Source organism: Syngnathus floridae, chromosome 8 (assembly GCF_059516105.1).
Source record: "Syngnathus floridae isolate MCC-2025c chromosome 8, RoL_Sflo_1.0, whole genome shotgun sequence".
Lineage (NCBI taxonomy): Eukaryota > Metazoa > Chordata > Actinopteri > Syngnathiformes > Syngnathidae > Syngnathus > Syngnathus floridae.
In genome coordinates, this window is record NC_142420.1 from 7,566,013 (window position 1) to 7,579,394 (window position 13,382).

Sequence of the window (13,382 nt, forward strand, 5' to 3'; positions counted from 1 at the left end):
CCTTTTCTGTCTGCCCTTGTCCAGCAAAATACCAAAAGGAAAAAGACAACTCCACCCCCAATTGGACTGTCTCAAATTCCGAAAGATTTTCTCCAAACTATACATACCAGTGTATTTCAAACCCACTAACAGCCTCCGGCAAAAGCTGGTTCACCCCAAAGACAAAATCCCAAAACGAAAGCTCAGAAATGTTGTTTTTGTGGCGCAGTGTAGCGAGAAACCGAGTAGCCGTTACACAAGTGCATGGCACAACATCTAGCTTCTCAGAGTGCAGAGTCAGACGCTCGTTTGCATCTCAAAAAGAGGCGACATTTCTTTAAGGAAATATCTATTGTGAAGTGTCTGTTTTATCTGCATGGTTGTTTTTGAACACCATCCAATTGTATGTGGATTCCCTTCCATTTCAAAGCATCGTATCCTGAATTTTTTTATCCGGCAGTGTTCTGCATATGCTCTCATGTGCATCACAAGACTTTCTTGAGCATCCCTTCTGTCGCACTTGTGACTACGTTTCGGTGTATGTAAGCAGCAAAGTCTGGTCGTAACTCAGATGTATGACCCCCGCGTTTGCCTCTCGGCAATCACACTCGTTGCATTTCAGCCGCACGCCTTGTGATTGCTGACGCTCTCACGTAGAATTTGAAATTCAAAGCAAGAAAGGCAGACGAGACCGCGTGACAATTACAAACAAGGAAAGAATCATTAGGACGTTTGAGCTCATTGCTTTTATGTAAAGGCAATCGCACGTCCACCCACGTTTCATTGCGACTCATGTCATCATTTGTTTTTGTATGCATCTGTTGTACAACAATAGTGCAATAATTACCAATCTAATGCTAAGAAAAGGTTACGGTCACAGCTTCACTCCTGATTGTGTTTCCTATTCCTACTGACATTTTTTTTTAACCGTGAAAAATAATTGCAACATAAAATAGTCCATCATCTCAGGATATAGTCATACCAAAACACGATGGCGCCTTGGGAAAAGCTCTTGTGACCGTTGAGTCTTTTACCCAAGAGGCCTCATGAGCTTCACTGGACTGATGGGGATTAGAAGAATTCCTGCCCGGAGTCAACTGGAATGTTGATTACGTTTTTTATAAGGTGTCTGGAAGAGCAAAGACACTCTCAAGGTGTTAAAATCAACCGTGATTGTGATATGATTCGGATTGGTCACGGTTTTGCGGCTCATCGTGCCACTGATAAAGGTGTGAGCCAATGTGCAGGTTTAAGGCAAATCAAATTAAATTAAAGATAAGCAGCATTTCAAGTTAGATGTTAAGGTGAAATACAAGAACAGAAAATCTTTGATGTGCATTTAGGGCTTTGTAAAATTGAAGCTAAAGCGCGTGTGTGTGCATGCGTAAAAACAAATAGCTAAACACAAAATTATATCGTGTCTATTGAAAAATTACCACTAGGCATTTCAAAATGTCTCTGTCCACTCTTTCCATATAAAGTGCAATTGCTGTTGCAGTATTTTGAATATACAAAATATTTTTTGAACGGTGATGGCACGTAGCGTCTACATTTGTTGCTTTGGAAGAAAAAAATATAAATGTATATATTTTTGTACTAGTATGCAAATATATAGTGCATTTTTTTTCTCACAGATTGGTGCCAAAGAGCCATTTGAGACATAATGAAGGGTGTAAACATTGCCTATATTCTTAAAAAATAGCATTCATTTAGGATTAAATAAATTGAATTAAATACAAATTAAACAAACAATCTTGGACTCCTAAAGTCCTTCACATTAAAAATCCGATGTAAATGTTACAGCATCATGCTATGAATACTAATACTCAAGTGTTCAGAAATATTCTGTCAGTGGAATTATGACTACTATAGATACTATAGATAGGCAAATAAAAAAAAAAAAATGTCATTAAAAAATTAATTCTGTTTTGCTTGACACTATTTTAGAGATATTCCTTTATGTATTTATAATCATAGTGGTTCATAGACAGTACATGTTAGGGCTGAAATATGGAAGCAGCTCTCAGTATAATGTTCTTAAGTGCAACCACAACAAACACTGTTGAATTTCATAAATAAGTTTAAGTCATTGCTCTTGTAAATGTTTTTTTGCTTTTTATTTAGTGTGTCAGTCTGTCCCTGTAAGGATAGCAACAGTGTTTTGACTGGGGAAGGGCAGGAAAAGTGGTGCAGTATCATAGACAGTCGCAGGAGGGCAGTGTTGCCGTGTCTGGTGCATGGCCACTCGTTGGCAGTGGCAGAGACAAGCGACCCTGACAGTTTGAATTTCCTTCAGGATGCTTGGGCCAAATATGCCATGAAATAGTCTGGGATTGGACATCTTTGTACTTTAACTGTCACCATTTAAAATGTCCACCATGCCGAGCGACGTCTGGGAGCGCAACACAGTAGCCTGGGTGGTAGGCAGCCATGTGAAATGAGTAGCCTGTATAGAGTTTTAATCCTCTTTAAGACTCCTATCCATCTCCAAATTAATATCTAGGGGCCACACATTCCACCACGAGCAGCCTGCCCGACTGCGTGAGTGTGCGCGCGGATATTTGCGAGAGAGCCGTTTCCCAAATTATTCACTGGAAAATAAGATTAATAGTGATGCTGGGAAACACGCTTGAGGTCAATTAGTTGAGAGATCCGGCGATAAAGTCATTACGCTACGAAGCCAATTGGAGGACATGAAGAACCGAGTCGTTAGAGGTCAATATGCGTTAAAATTCAATGTGAAGATACTATCCCGGCTCAGCAGTAGAACAGAAACCTATAATACTCATTACATGCGTTTAAATGAGGCTGTCCTAATTACTAATCAGTCTCTTGTACCATTAGAGATGGAAATTACAAGTACAAAACAGAGCCTTGGGCCTCATTCACTAAGAATATATTCCAAGTTTTCCTCAGTTGGGTTGGGTGCAAGTGTCGTTTTAACAGACTTTAGGATAAATTTGTTTAACTGTTGTTGTAGGTGGGGTTTGTTTTTCCACAAATGTAGGAATACAAGAGTATATTTTTTAATGCTATTAAAACTTATCAGTACTAACAATATATATTCTGAATGAAATCATTCCACGAACATTATATTTAAAAAACAAGTGTTTATTTTACATTAACTGTTCATTCACTTTATTTCAAAAGTCAGAGTATTTACAGAAACCCAAAATACTATATTTTGTAGGCCATTAAATTAATTTTTATAAAATATGAGGGAAATATTCTTAATCCGTTGAAATAGGAGTTTTCTTCTTCTTTGGGTCAAACTCTAAGTGACTATGATTCAACAGCGCCTCTGCTGGTTACAGCCAAGTAGCTCACTCAGTTTGGCTTCAATGGCTCAGAGACAATCAAAAAACAAATCAATTTCATCAATTCATTGCTCGATTAATTGATGGATTATGATCATCTCTAGTCACACACGTTATTTCAGTGAAAGATCTCAATCAAGAACAAGATTTTAACAGAACAGTGCTACTGTAAGTGGTGTCTTTAAAGACAGAAAATAAATAAAATCATACTGTGTGTTGCCTTTTTTTTTTCTGTGCTCCAATCGGAATATTGGCTAGACCCCTTGAGTGAGTCTTTCTTGAGTGATTCCCGCCCACCACTCTGGCAGCTTCACCCATTTACATTTGAGCATAATGCCGGCATTAGAGGAAGCACAAGGAGGCCCTGATAAGTTACAAAGTGCTGCAGGGGTAAACCTCGTAAGAGAGGGCTTGGGAGTTATTTACAGCGTTCAAATCCTTAAAAAAAAAAAGTGCCGTGTCTGTCTGCGGGATGAGATTGGTTTTTGCAGTCGACACTGTGCACACAAAGCAAACACAATGCCATGTGGAGGGTGTTTAGCTGTAAATGACCAGATGACATTAATTCTAATTGACTGATCTCATCCCAATTCTTGGGACCTCTGTGTGTGTGTGTGATGTCGCTATGTGAGCACAATGTTGCACGTAAAGCCCTTGAACCGCAACACTAAGATTGCTGCTTCTTTTAAAGACGAGAATTCTAAAAGCAATTTAATTTTAATTGAAGCAATGCTTTTAGCTGTGTGGCATTTTCTATTCAAATTCTCTGTTTTGATTGCCTACTTTTTTACAATAAGAGCACTCCAAATTTGCAAAGGCATTACAAACGAGGTTAAAGGCAATGGAACACACGCTCCTCCTCCTCCTCCACCTTATCTGCAACATGCTCTGTACAGTTGTTCCATGTGAAATGCATTTAATTGCAAATAGAAAAGAGCGCAGAGAGAAAGGCAACAATGCGGCCGACTCAAGCGCTTCTCTCGTCTGCTTTTGAGCGAGCGCATTCAAATCGAAGCGGGCAGACAATGAGGGGAAGGAATCGTGCCCTGAATAGTTTCTCTCTGTCCTTTTTTCACTCTCCTTCCGGCCAATCCTCATCCTTGAAAGGGGCGGGGTTTGAAAGTATGCCGCCGCCGGAGCACCTGATAGAAGACTCGGCGAGGTTATTCATCACAAGGACTCTGTCGGTCTATCCGCATGACATGTCCATGCTAGAGGGCTACACACACACGTGATAAGGCCCTTATTCTACAGCAGTGGTGGGAAACCAGTGGCCCTCGGGCCATGTGGGGTCCAATGACTGCTCAAAGTAACCCCAAAACATTTAATCCACAAATGCTAAGAATTATTCATTTTCTCACTACAACAGCCACATCCAAAGCTCTGAAACGGTGTCTGATAGGCAAAAGGGTCCCCACCCCAACCCCTCAGTCGCTCAGAGGGTATGTGATGCGAGGGGTGGGGGGATCACGATGCACAAAGTGCTCCAAGCCCCTCGTGGCTCTTTGTTGGGGCAGAACACGCCCAGCGGGTCTGCTGACAGCGTCACGGCACCAAGAGGAAGAAGTTGAGGCAAGAAAGTGCACCCTTGAAACTTTCTATATCCTCCCCCCCCCTGCTTAACAAAGATTTATACATATTTATACATGCCCAACTATACTGATAGCAAAGTGGTGTGCTGTGTGTTCGAGGGGGGGTGAAAAATCTTGGAATTGCAGAGGTAAACTATATGTAAATGCCATAAAGTAATAGACTTGTAGTGCAAATCACACCATTTTATCTTTAATTTTGCTTTCGTACCCTCCCCTGCCACTGCCACCGCCGCCGCCACACCCCCCCACGCCGCCCCATCCTCTTTCCTCTGGCTTAAAGGTGCATCAGAGATATGCATTTAAGCATATTCAGAACACGGGGCGTGAAATTAAATGTGTGGCAGAGTGAGAAAAATATACAGACGCCCCAGATGCCTTAAAAATAGTCATTTATGCAGATGGAGAGGAATGGGATGACCCTCTCTCCAAGCATTTCTCCCGTCACTGTTCTTCCCCAATCTTGCTCTGTATCTTCATTTTTCATTGAACTCGCCAGTTTGCTGCTAAGCAGCCTTGTAGATAAGGCAAAGTGCTAAAAGGAGACGACAGAAGGAGCTCAGTGGGCCCGTTTCTATTGCACTTTCACCCAAGGCAATGGGCAGAATTTAACGGATTCCTTCCAACATATGTTTTTGCCAGATAAGTAAACAGTGTGTGTCGGAAATGAAAAAAAAAGCATTTGCAATTTAATGACATTACAGCTCCCAGCTTAGCCCGCCGTGCTGCGAGGCGAGGAGCAGAGAAAGGGGAGAGTGGAAGAATGGAACTGGGTGTCATCAATGTTTTTTTTTTTCTTTTTCCCCTCTTGCAAGAAGCAGCACTGAATTCTTTTTATTCTTTTCACACACACACACAAAAACATTTCCTTTCTCCATCCCTCCTGCTATTTTGTTCTCCCTGTCTGCCCATAGTTTGAAATGAAATTATCTAATATTTTATTCAAGGAAAACTTGCCGTCTGCTCTTCTCAGCTAAAACACCTTGACAGCGCCTGTGAGCACCCAAATTCACTAAAACCTCTTTTGTGAGGCTTTATCAATGCACACTAAAAGAGGCCAATGTGAGGACTTAGTAGGTGAGGGGCAAAGGGAAGAACCTTCGACTGTTACATCGGACTGGCTGTAAATAATCCATCCATCCTATGTCAAACTCAGTGATTTTCCTCTTAGCCCCCCCTCACCCCGCCGGCTGTCAGTCTACCGCCTTCTTCAAGGAGACTAATTGTGCAGGAAAGCAGATTAGTGCTCGCATGTACTCCTTGACCATGTGCTAATGTGATGACAAATTTGGGGACCCTGAAAGCGAAAGGCGTCGCACGCCAGGGCACTTTTGGCACGGGCTGTAATCTGGCTTTGGTATTAGCTCAGCAAACCGGCTTGTTTGAGTATGGATCAATCGCTCGCTCATTATATTATTTTTTTTTTTGTACAGGAAAGCTTTATATTCAAAGCGCTTTGCTGCTGTTGATCTCTCATTAAGCATGCTTGCATGTAAATGCACCGGCAATCCTTGTGTAAGGGATATGTCACCCCCGAGGCCCCGGGCTTGCACAAGCACGTAAAGGAGAAGAAGGGGCCGGGAAATTTGGGTCAGCCGCCGTCGCCAGGAACTTGAATTTCAGGTTTCGCTCAGAGCCAACCTGCTTGGCTTTTCTGCATTTAATGTGTGTGTGTTTGGCCATGTTGTGTTTTAAATGTCAGCCCCTGGAGCCGTTCAGCAATTTAGGAGGCACAATGAGCTTTGTCTCAGTATCCCTTCCAAGTGTTCATGTTACTTTGTCAAGTGCCCGCCGGCTTTATGTTCACACATGAGCTTTTATCACCGCTCGGCATCAAAAAGGTGAGATCGGGTCAGACCCGGACGATAATATTACTCAGACGACAGAGACTTATTAGTGTCTCGCTAGTAAACTAACTTGCTGAAAAGGAAGTGACATGTGACACGTGATCTTAACGCTACCTGAATGGAATTAACTGTCAAGATGCATTGAGCATCAAATTAAGAGCGGGGAATATTTTCAACTTGTTTACAAACATCCAACAATCCCGACGTCTGTTTGCGTGACGAGAGATCACGGCGCGCGAGCTGCACTAAATAGAGCCCTCTGCCATATTTGGCCTCACGATACACCGCCACTGTTGAATGACGCAACCCGGAAACCAGGCTGACAGCACCAGGCGTCGGCTGTGTCTCTTTTTTCGCGCCCTACATACATAAATCTCTTAGTGCTGTCTGTTAGCTATGTATATTTTTACACCTTCTTGCCTTGTTACTGACATTTGTACGCTTTTCCTCATTGAAGTCCATTTGTGTCTCTGTTGTGAGAGCGTAGCTTCCATCTCTTTGCAAGGGAAGAAAACATATGGTGCTGTAATATTTGCAATTTGTTCGCTTCCCAATTGCCCCACTTCACCTGCTAAAAATTCCCGAGCCGTCAACAGCAGCCCTCAAATGTCGTGCCCTTTTATTTGACACCCAAGTATTAATTTGTATGGAAGCTAAATAATTAGGCTGTAGCTTACTCTGGATGTTTAGCAGTTAGGAAAATCTGTAAAAGTCTGCCATAAGAAGTAAAAACAAAATTGACTTGGAAGTGTGGTTCGAACGTACACAAGTTTGAATGACTTTACCAAATAGGTCCGAACGACTTCACTAAGTCATCAGAACGACTTTGCAGTAAAGTCAAGTGACTGGCCCTTGTTAGAAACAAATATCGTTATTGACTTTAAGAGTATTTGACATTCGGCAATTTGACAATGATTCAAATACTTTAATAGACAAAATGATAGCACTGCACACTTTTTATATACACGCACACAAGTGATGCAAAATTGACAATCAGGGCATGTAAGACCTTCTTGTAAGCCCATCTTGTCTGACAACACAACATGGACAAGGTTCAGTGCGACACGTTGGCTGAAGGGAATGCGTAAACTGTCAAGGTAGCCTGCTTGTGTTGTCTACTCAGACCATTCATAATAGATTGGTTCTGAGGACACTTTGCATTAGCTCCCAATCAAAGTATGAAGTCATGCTTGTTCATCAGTAGAACTAATGGCATATTTTATGAGGCTTGCTGTGCGATAATGTATTCGCTGAGTTTTCTTTCAAATTCAATGAATTGCCACTAAGAAATGTTTTTTTTGCCAGCAGGATTTTTTTTTGTGTTTAATAAAGCTTAGTTTAATTATATGGCATTTCTTTCATAAAACTACAAAGTCCATAATACATAATCTGTTATTATGTTAGTTGGTTTTTGGATTTGGAATTTGGATTTCCATTAAGATTAATTAGATTGGGATTAATTTGTTGCAGAGTCACAATTGTCATCACTGTGAAAATAATGTAAAGCTATATAATTTCTAATTTCTCATTTAACAGGTAGTTAAAAGCCAGTAAGGAGTTAGCCAAAAAAACAAAACAAAACAATAAAACTCAATTTACCTTATTGTCCATATTAACTGTCGCACAAGTAAAAAAATCAAAACAACCATTATTTAAAGTGAAACATGAAGAGACACAACTTTAAGAGGTGTCACAAAGTTCCAGGAATGGTATTCACTCCTGGAAATAAATCTTCTGCATCTCCATCCTTCCTCCCATCTTGAGCTCATCTACGTCTTTAAATGAATTTAAAAAATGGCACATCTCTTCTAATTGATTTCTATACTGTAAGTGTGTGTCTACGACATTTAAAAGTGTTAAAGAATTCCAACATGAAGTTGAAAGTGGCTAACAACAATAAGTCCGGCCTCTCCAAAAGCTTATCCGTTCGCCAACATATTTTTTTGGCAAGCATCTATTCTGTTAATTACAACAAGTCTGCAAGCATTTGACTGCTAAACTGCGATATTACAATGCGTGCGCTGCACTCCTGTAATCCTGTTAAAAGCAAAGAAATAATCTCTGTGAATGAATGTTGGCAATAGTTCTTCTTTGAGGAGTGAGCAAGAGGAAGCCTACACAACCGCTGGCATGAAGGGCTCACTCGCTCGCACGCTCGTGGATGTGTTGTCATTAAAGGTGCAGTCTTGGAGCCCCCCAGATCTTTTTGCGGTAATGGGCAAAATAATCTCCCGCTTTGATAGGCACGCGTCGCCGAGAAGTACGCCAAGTGACAGGTACTTATCTTTTTGCCTGTGTCCTGTGTTAAAGAAAGATATAATTCTTTGCGACTGCTCCTCAGGGCATCGGCTCTTCAACTTCATTATTTCTTCTCATGATAAATATATATATATTTATACACCCCCTCCTCCCCCTCCTCCTTGAAAACCTGAGAATTAATACCAAAGCGGGCAATCTTTGCCAGCGGTCATTTGGAAATGGAACAAAAAAATGTCACATCTGTTTAAAAGAATATTTTTTTTAAGGCTTCTCACATGACATTATTCTAATTTATTGATGGATTCATGGAATAATGCTATGATTCTCTCTCTAGCTCTCGTTTGGGTTTATTAACTAAATTATTTGAGTGGCTATCAAGAGGCTATACAATCTTTTCATAAACTCTTGTCAAAATATTCCATTGAACCTCTCACAGTGGACTTCTTCCCCCCTTCGAGTTATTGCATTTAAGTCTATGTAGTACGAAATATCAAAAGGGCTTGGTGTCTTAATGAAGTGGAGATATTGGCTGAATACAAATATGAAGTTATTACTGTAGTGAGCCGCTTTTGACAGCAGTGGGCGCTGTAGAGTCTTTGCACAGATTGTAAAGACCCTTCGAGACTGGCTTTAACTGTGCTTTATTTTTTTATTGACAATTAGTGATGTTCTTTTAAAGCCTTAGAAATTGATCTGGATAATCTAAATAGAATATTTTACTCTAGAAATTAAACTCCACTGTGCGTATTGTGTTAAGTGGCAAATGTGGGCAGGTTATTATCACATATTGAATTAAAATAATAATACAAAAAAATATTTAGCATAAGATAATAAAAATAGCATATGGTCTAGATATATCTTATATCAGCATAGGATAAAGATAGCATTTGGTGGAACGAAAATCGTAATGCAAGGACACCTTCTGCGCTCAAATTCAAGAATTATCCTCTCTGAACTCCGTGCACTTATTGTATGAGCTACTTTTAAACCAACTTCTTGAAGGCAAACCCTGACTTCAGAGACTTTGTACCATATTTATTGGGGGGGAGGGGGTCCTGTAGAGTACGCAGACACTTTTCATTTCTACCTGTGACCTTGGGCACAGTGACATGTACCGTCGGCAGCCTTCGATTTGCCACGTTAGGCTGTCGTGGTAAGGTGCAATGCAAGATAATTTGCCCTTTTTTTATTTTTTTTTTTTTTTTTTACCCCGGCTTCTCCTCCTTCCCTCCTTGAAGCACGAAAAAGTCTGAAATACAGCAGTTCACAGCGTGGAGATTACAGGTAATATGACACGCGGCCTTCATAAACATTCTTGACCTGAGCCGATGATGGTGAGAGATATTGCTGCAGGAGAGACTTTTCACACTTTGATTTGCCTAAAATGAGCTGGAAGAAGTCAGTGATCACACTCTTTGAGCTTCCTCACAGTGTGTGTGTGCACATACACACACATGCAATGACAACCTGGTGAGCATGCACAAACAAATAGAAGAAATATCCTCAAAGAAACCATATTGATGTTTTATTCATGTATGTGGAGGTGAGAGAAAAAAAAAGTCAAATGATCCATCTGAAGCCATTGAAGTCAGGTGATAATCCACATGCTCACGGCGCGGCCTTGGGGCGAATTAGGGAACGGGAAGCCATTGTACTTCCATCTGAGGTCAACACGCTTGAACCGCTGATACCGATGTATGTTAATTTCCCTAATCTTACTTATACAAATGTCTTAGAAGGCTTTGACGGCGAATCATATCAGGGCATCGGAATGGGATTTTTTTTTTATCTTGGAGTGAACTGCATTGTGAAAAAAAAATACATTTATGAGTATTATTTTTGCTAAGTATACTTGTCCGAAATTAATGGTGAGGACTTTTTCCTAACAAAGACAATTTTGATTTTTGAAATCCTCTGGAGGCCATGTTAAAACGCAAACGGTTGAACACATTATTATATAATCATGCTAATTTTTTCTTTCTTTCTTTTTTTAGAATTGCATTCTAAGACAGCCCAAAGAACTCGACCGCATCTTGCTGACAGGTCATGATTTCTTGCTTCTGCTGAATAAGGTATGGAATTATGATTTCCGGGAAGAAATAAATGTCATTAATAGAATTAGTCAAACGTGGGCATAATTAGCTCTAAAAGCAGAGCTTTAACGACAGCTTTCATTTCAAAATGCTGTGGCCAGTGGGAAAGATGACACATATGAAACCCATTTTTCCATTTAAATGAAGACAAATGTAAAATGGAGCGCTTTTGGCCTTTTAACTGTTTTGTCCTGAATTAAATACAAATAGGTATCATAATAAAATTACCAATCCTTCTCAGGTGACTTGACTGAATGTGTTTGCTCGTCCTCCATTCAGCCTTGACGCTCTGCTCGATGCGAGAAAACCAAATGCACTCGTTGCTGTAAGGTTAAGCATAAAAATGTACTTTCAAGAGTAAAACTGAATCATTTCCTGCACTATAGAGCAACCACTTGAGTTCTTCCAATGTTCAGCATCTTCACATGAAGGCCAAACGCACATTTAGCGATTAAGTGTGCAAAGGAAATCAATTCCTATTCAAACGTTTATGTTGCCTTTGCTGAGAAAGAAGGGAAAAATCTAAAAAAAAAAAAAAAAAAAGATCCTGATAGGGCTCAAGGTGAGTGAAAAGAGATGATGTCAAAATCGTTTGGGCTTTGCCTTTTTCTCACGTGCCGTAGTGTGATTTGAGGTCACAATGACAAGGTAAAATAAAATATGGAAAGAAAGTAACATTGAGATGAAATTCTCATAGATGTAAAATGGTCGTAGCTGCAATGAAGCTTCCTGAGAATGTTTTGAAACTGCACTTGATAATGTGATTTACTACTGTAATCCATCCTGATTTTTGTTACCTTGGGTCTTTTTTGTCGTAACCTTATGACTTTTCCAAACATTTTTTTCTTAACTATATTCTAGGAACATTCTTACTGCCCCCTCATTCGAAACTTAACACTGACATTGTGCCTTTTAAGAATTTATTTCCGTGAAATTGCAACTTTGGTTTCCTAACCACTTTTTATTTTTAATAGTTTATGAGATAATTTTATTTTTGGGAGTATAAAACATTTTGACAAAATCCTGATCCTGTTGTAGTCTATAGTCTGACTACAGTTTTTGGTCCCAAAAGACTTTGCTCTTGCAACATTAAAACTATTTTCATTTTCTTCAGTTTTTCATGCCAAAAAGTGGCCTCCACCATTTCTGAAAAGATTGATTGCCAGTTATTATGACTTTGATTTTGTATGACTTGTTTCTGGCAATATATATTTTTGGGGTAAATATTACTTTCTTCATTCTTCCAACTTTTTCCCATCACATTATGACTTGTCTTCTTCTTTTCCTTATACTTCTTCACATAAATTTTTCACCTGACGTTATAATTATACTCAGCAGTCGAAGTTGCAACTTAAGTCTAAAGAGTATAAACAACTTCATTACTTTATTATGTAAGTCTTATTCTCATACCTGCAAGGTCTCACTTAACAATATGCCATTGCTTGAAACATTATGATTTTATTCTTTAAAAAAAAAAAAAAAACTTCATATCCTTGCAATAGAACTTGTTTTTCTGCCCTTGCAAGTTTTTTCACTTGTGTGTGCAAGACTGGTGTCACAAAAGAAGCCAAACTACGTTTGCCCTTAAGTGTGGCTCTGATAGAATAACTTCTCAACTCCGCCGACGTAGTTTACGTGTAGTTTTTATTCGACCTGCCCCAACACCAACAACGTCATCCCTCAGTGGGATCTCGTTTGAGGACATAGAGAACATCAAGAGGGCCGCAGCGGCGATGGTGCTGTGGATGATCCCGGAAGACCTCTTTCAGGAATGCATGGAGGTTTGCGAGAGAAGGCTGGGAAAGTTTCTCTGACTCCAGGGGGAAAACTTATAGTTTGGATTTGAAATATATCTTTTGTGACACCAAACGTGGAACAAACTTAAGCCCCCCCCCTTTTTTTTTTAATAAACACTTGTAACGTCGTGCCTCTATTTGTTTTTCATGTAGTGTTGCAGTCTTTTATTCCTCAGCCTTTATTCCGTTATTAATATTTTGTTCTCATCAGCATACAATTTTTTCTTCATAACATGATGGCTTTATGGTTGTAACCCCCCCAATATTCAACTTTTTACACATTTATGCTCAGCCACTTACAACTTCAGTATTGTAACCTTTTTTAGTAAGAAGATGTTAGTGTCTTTTTTTTTTGCCACAAAATGCCATTATTCCTGTCATTCATTTCCATTAATAATTTTCTCATATGCATAACCTTGGTGAAATGCCGATGCCGAGCACAACACCCCCCCCCCCCCCCCCCCTGCGCGCGCGCACACATGCACGCACACACACAGACACA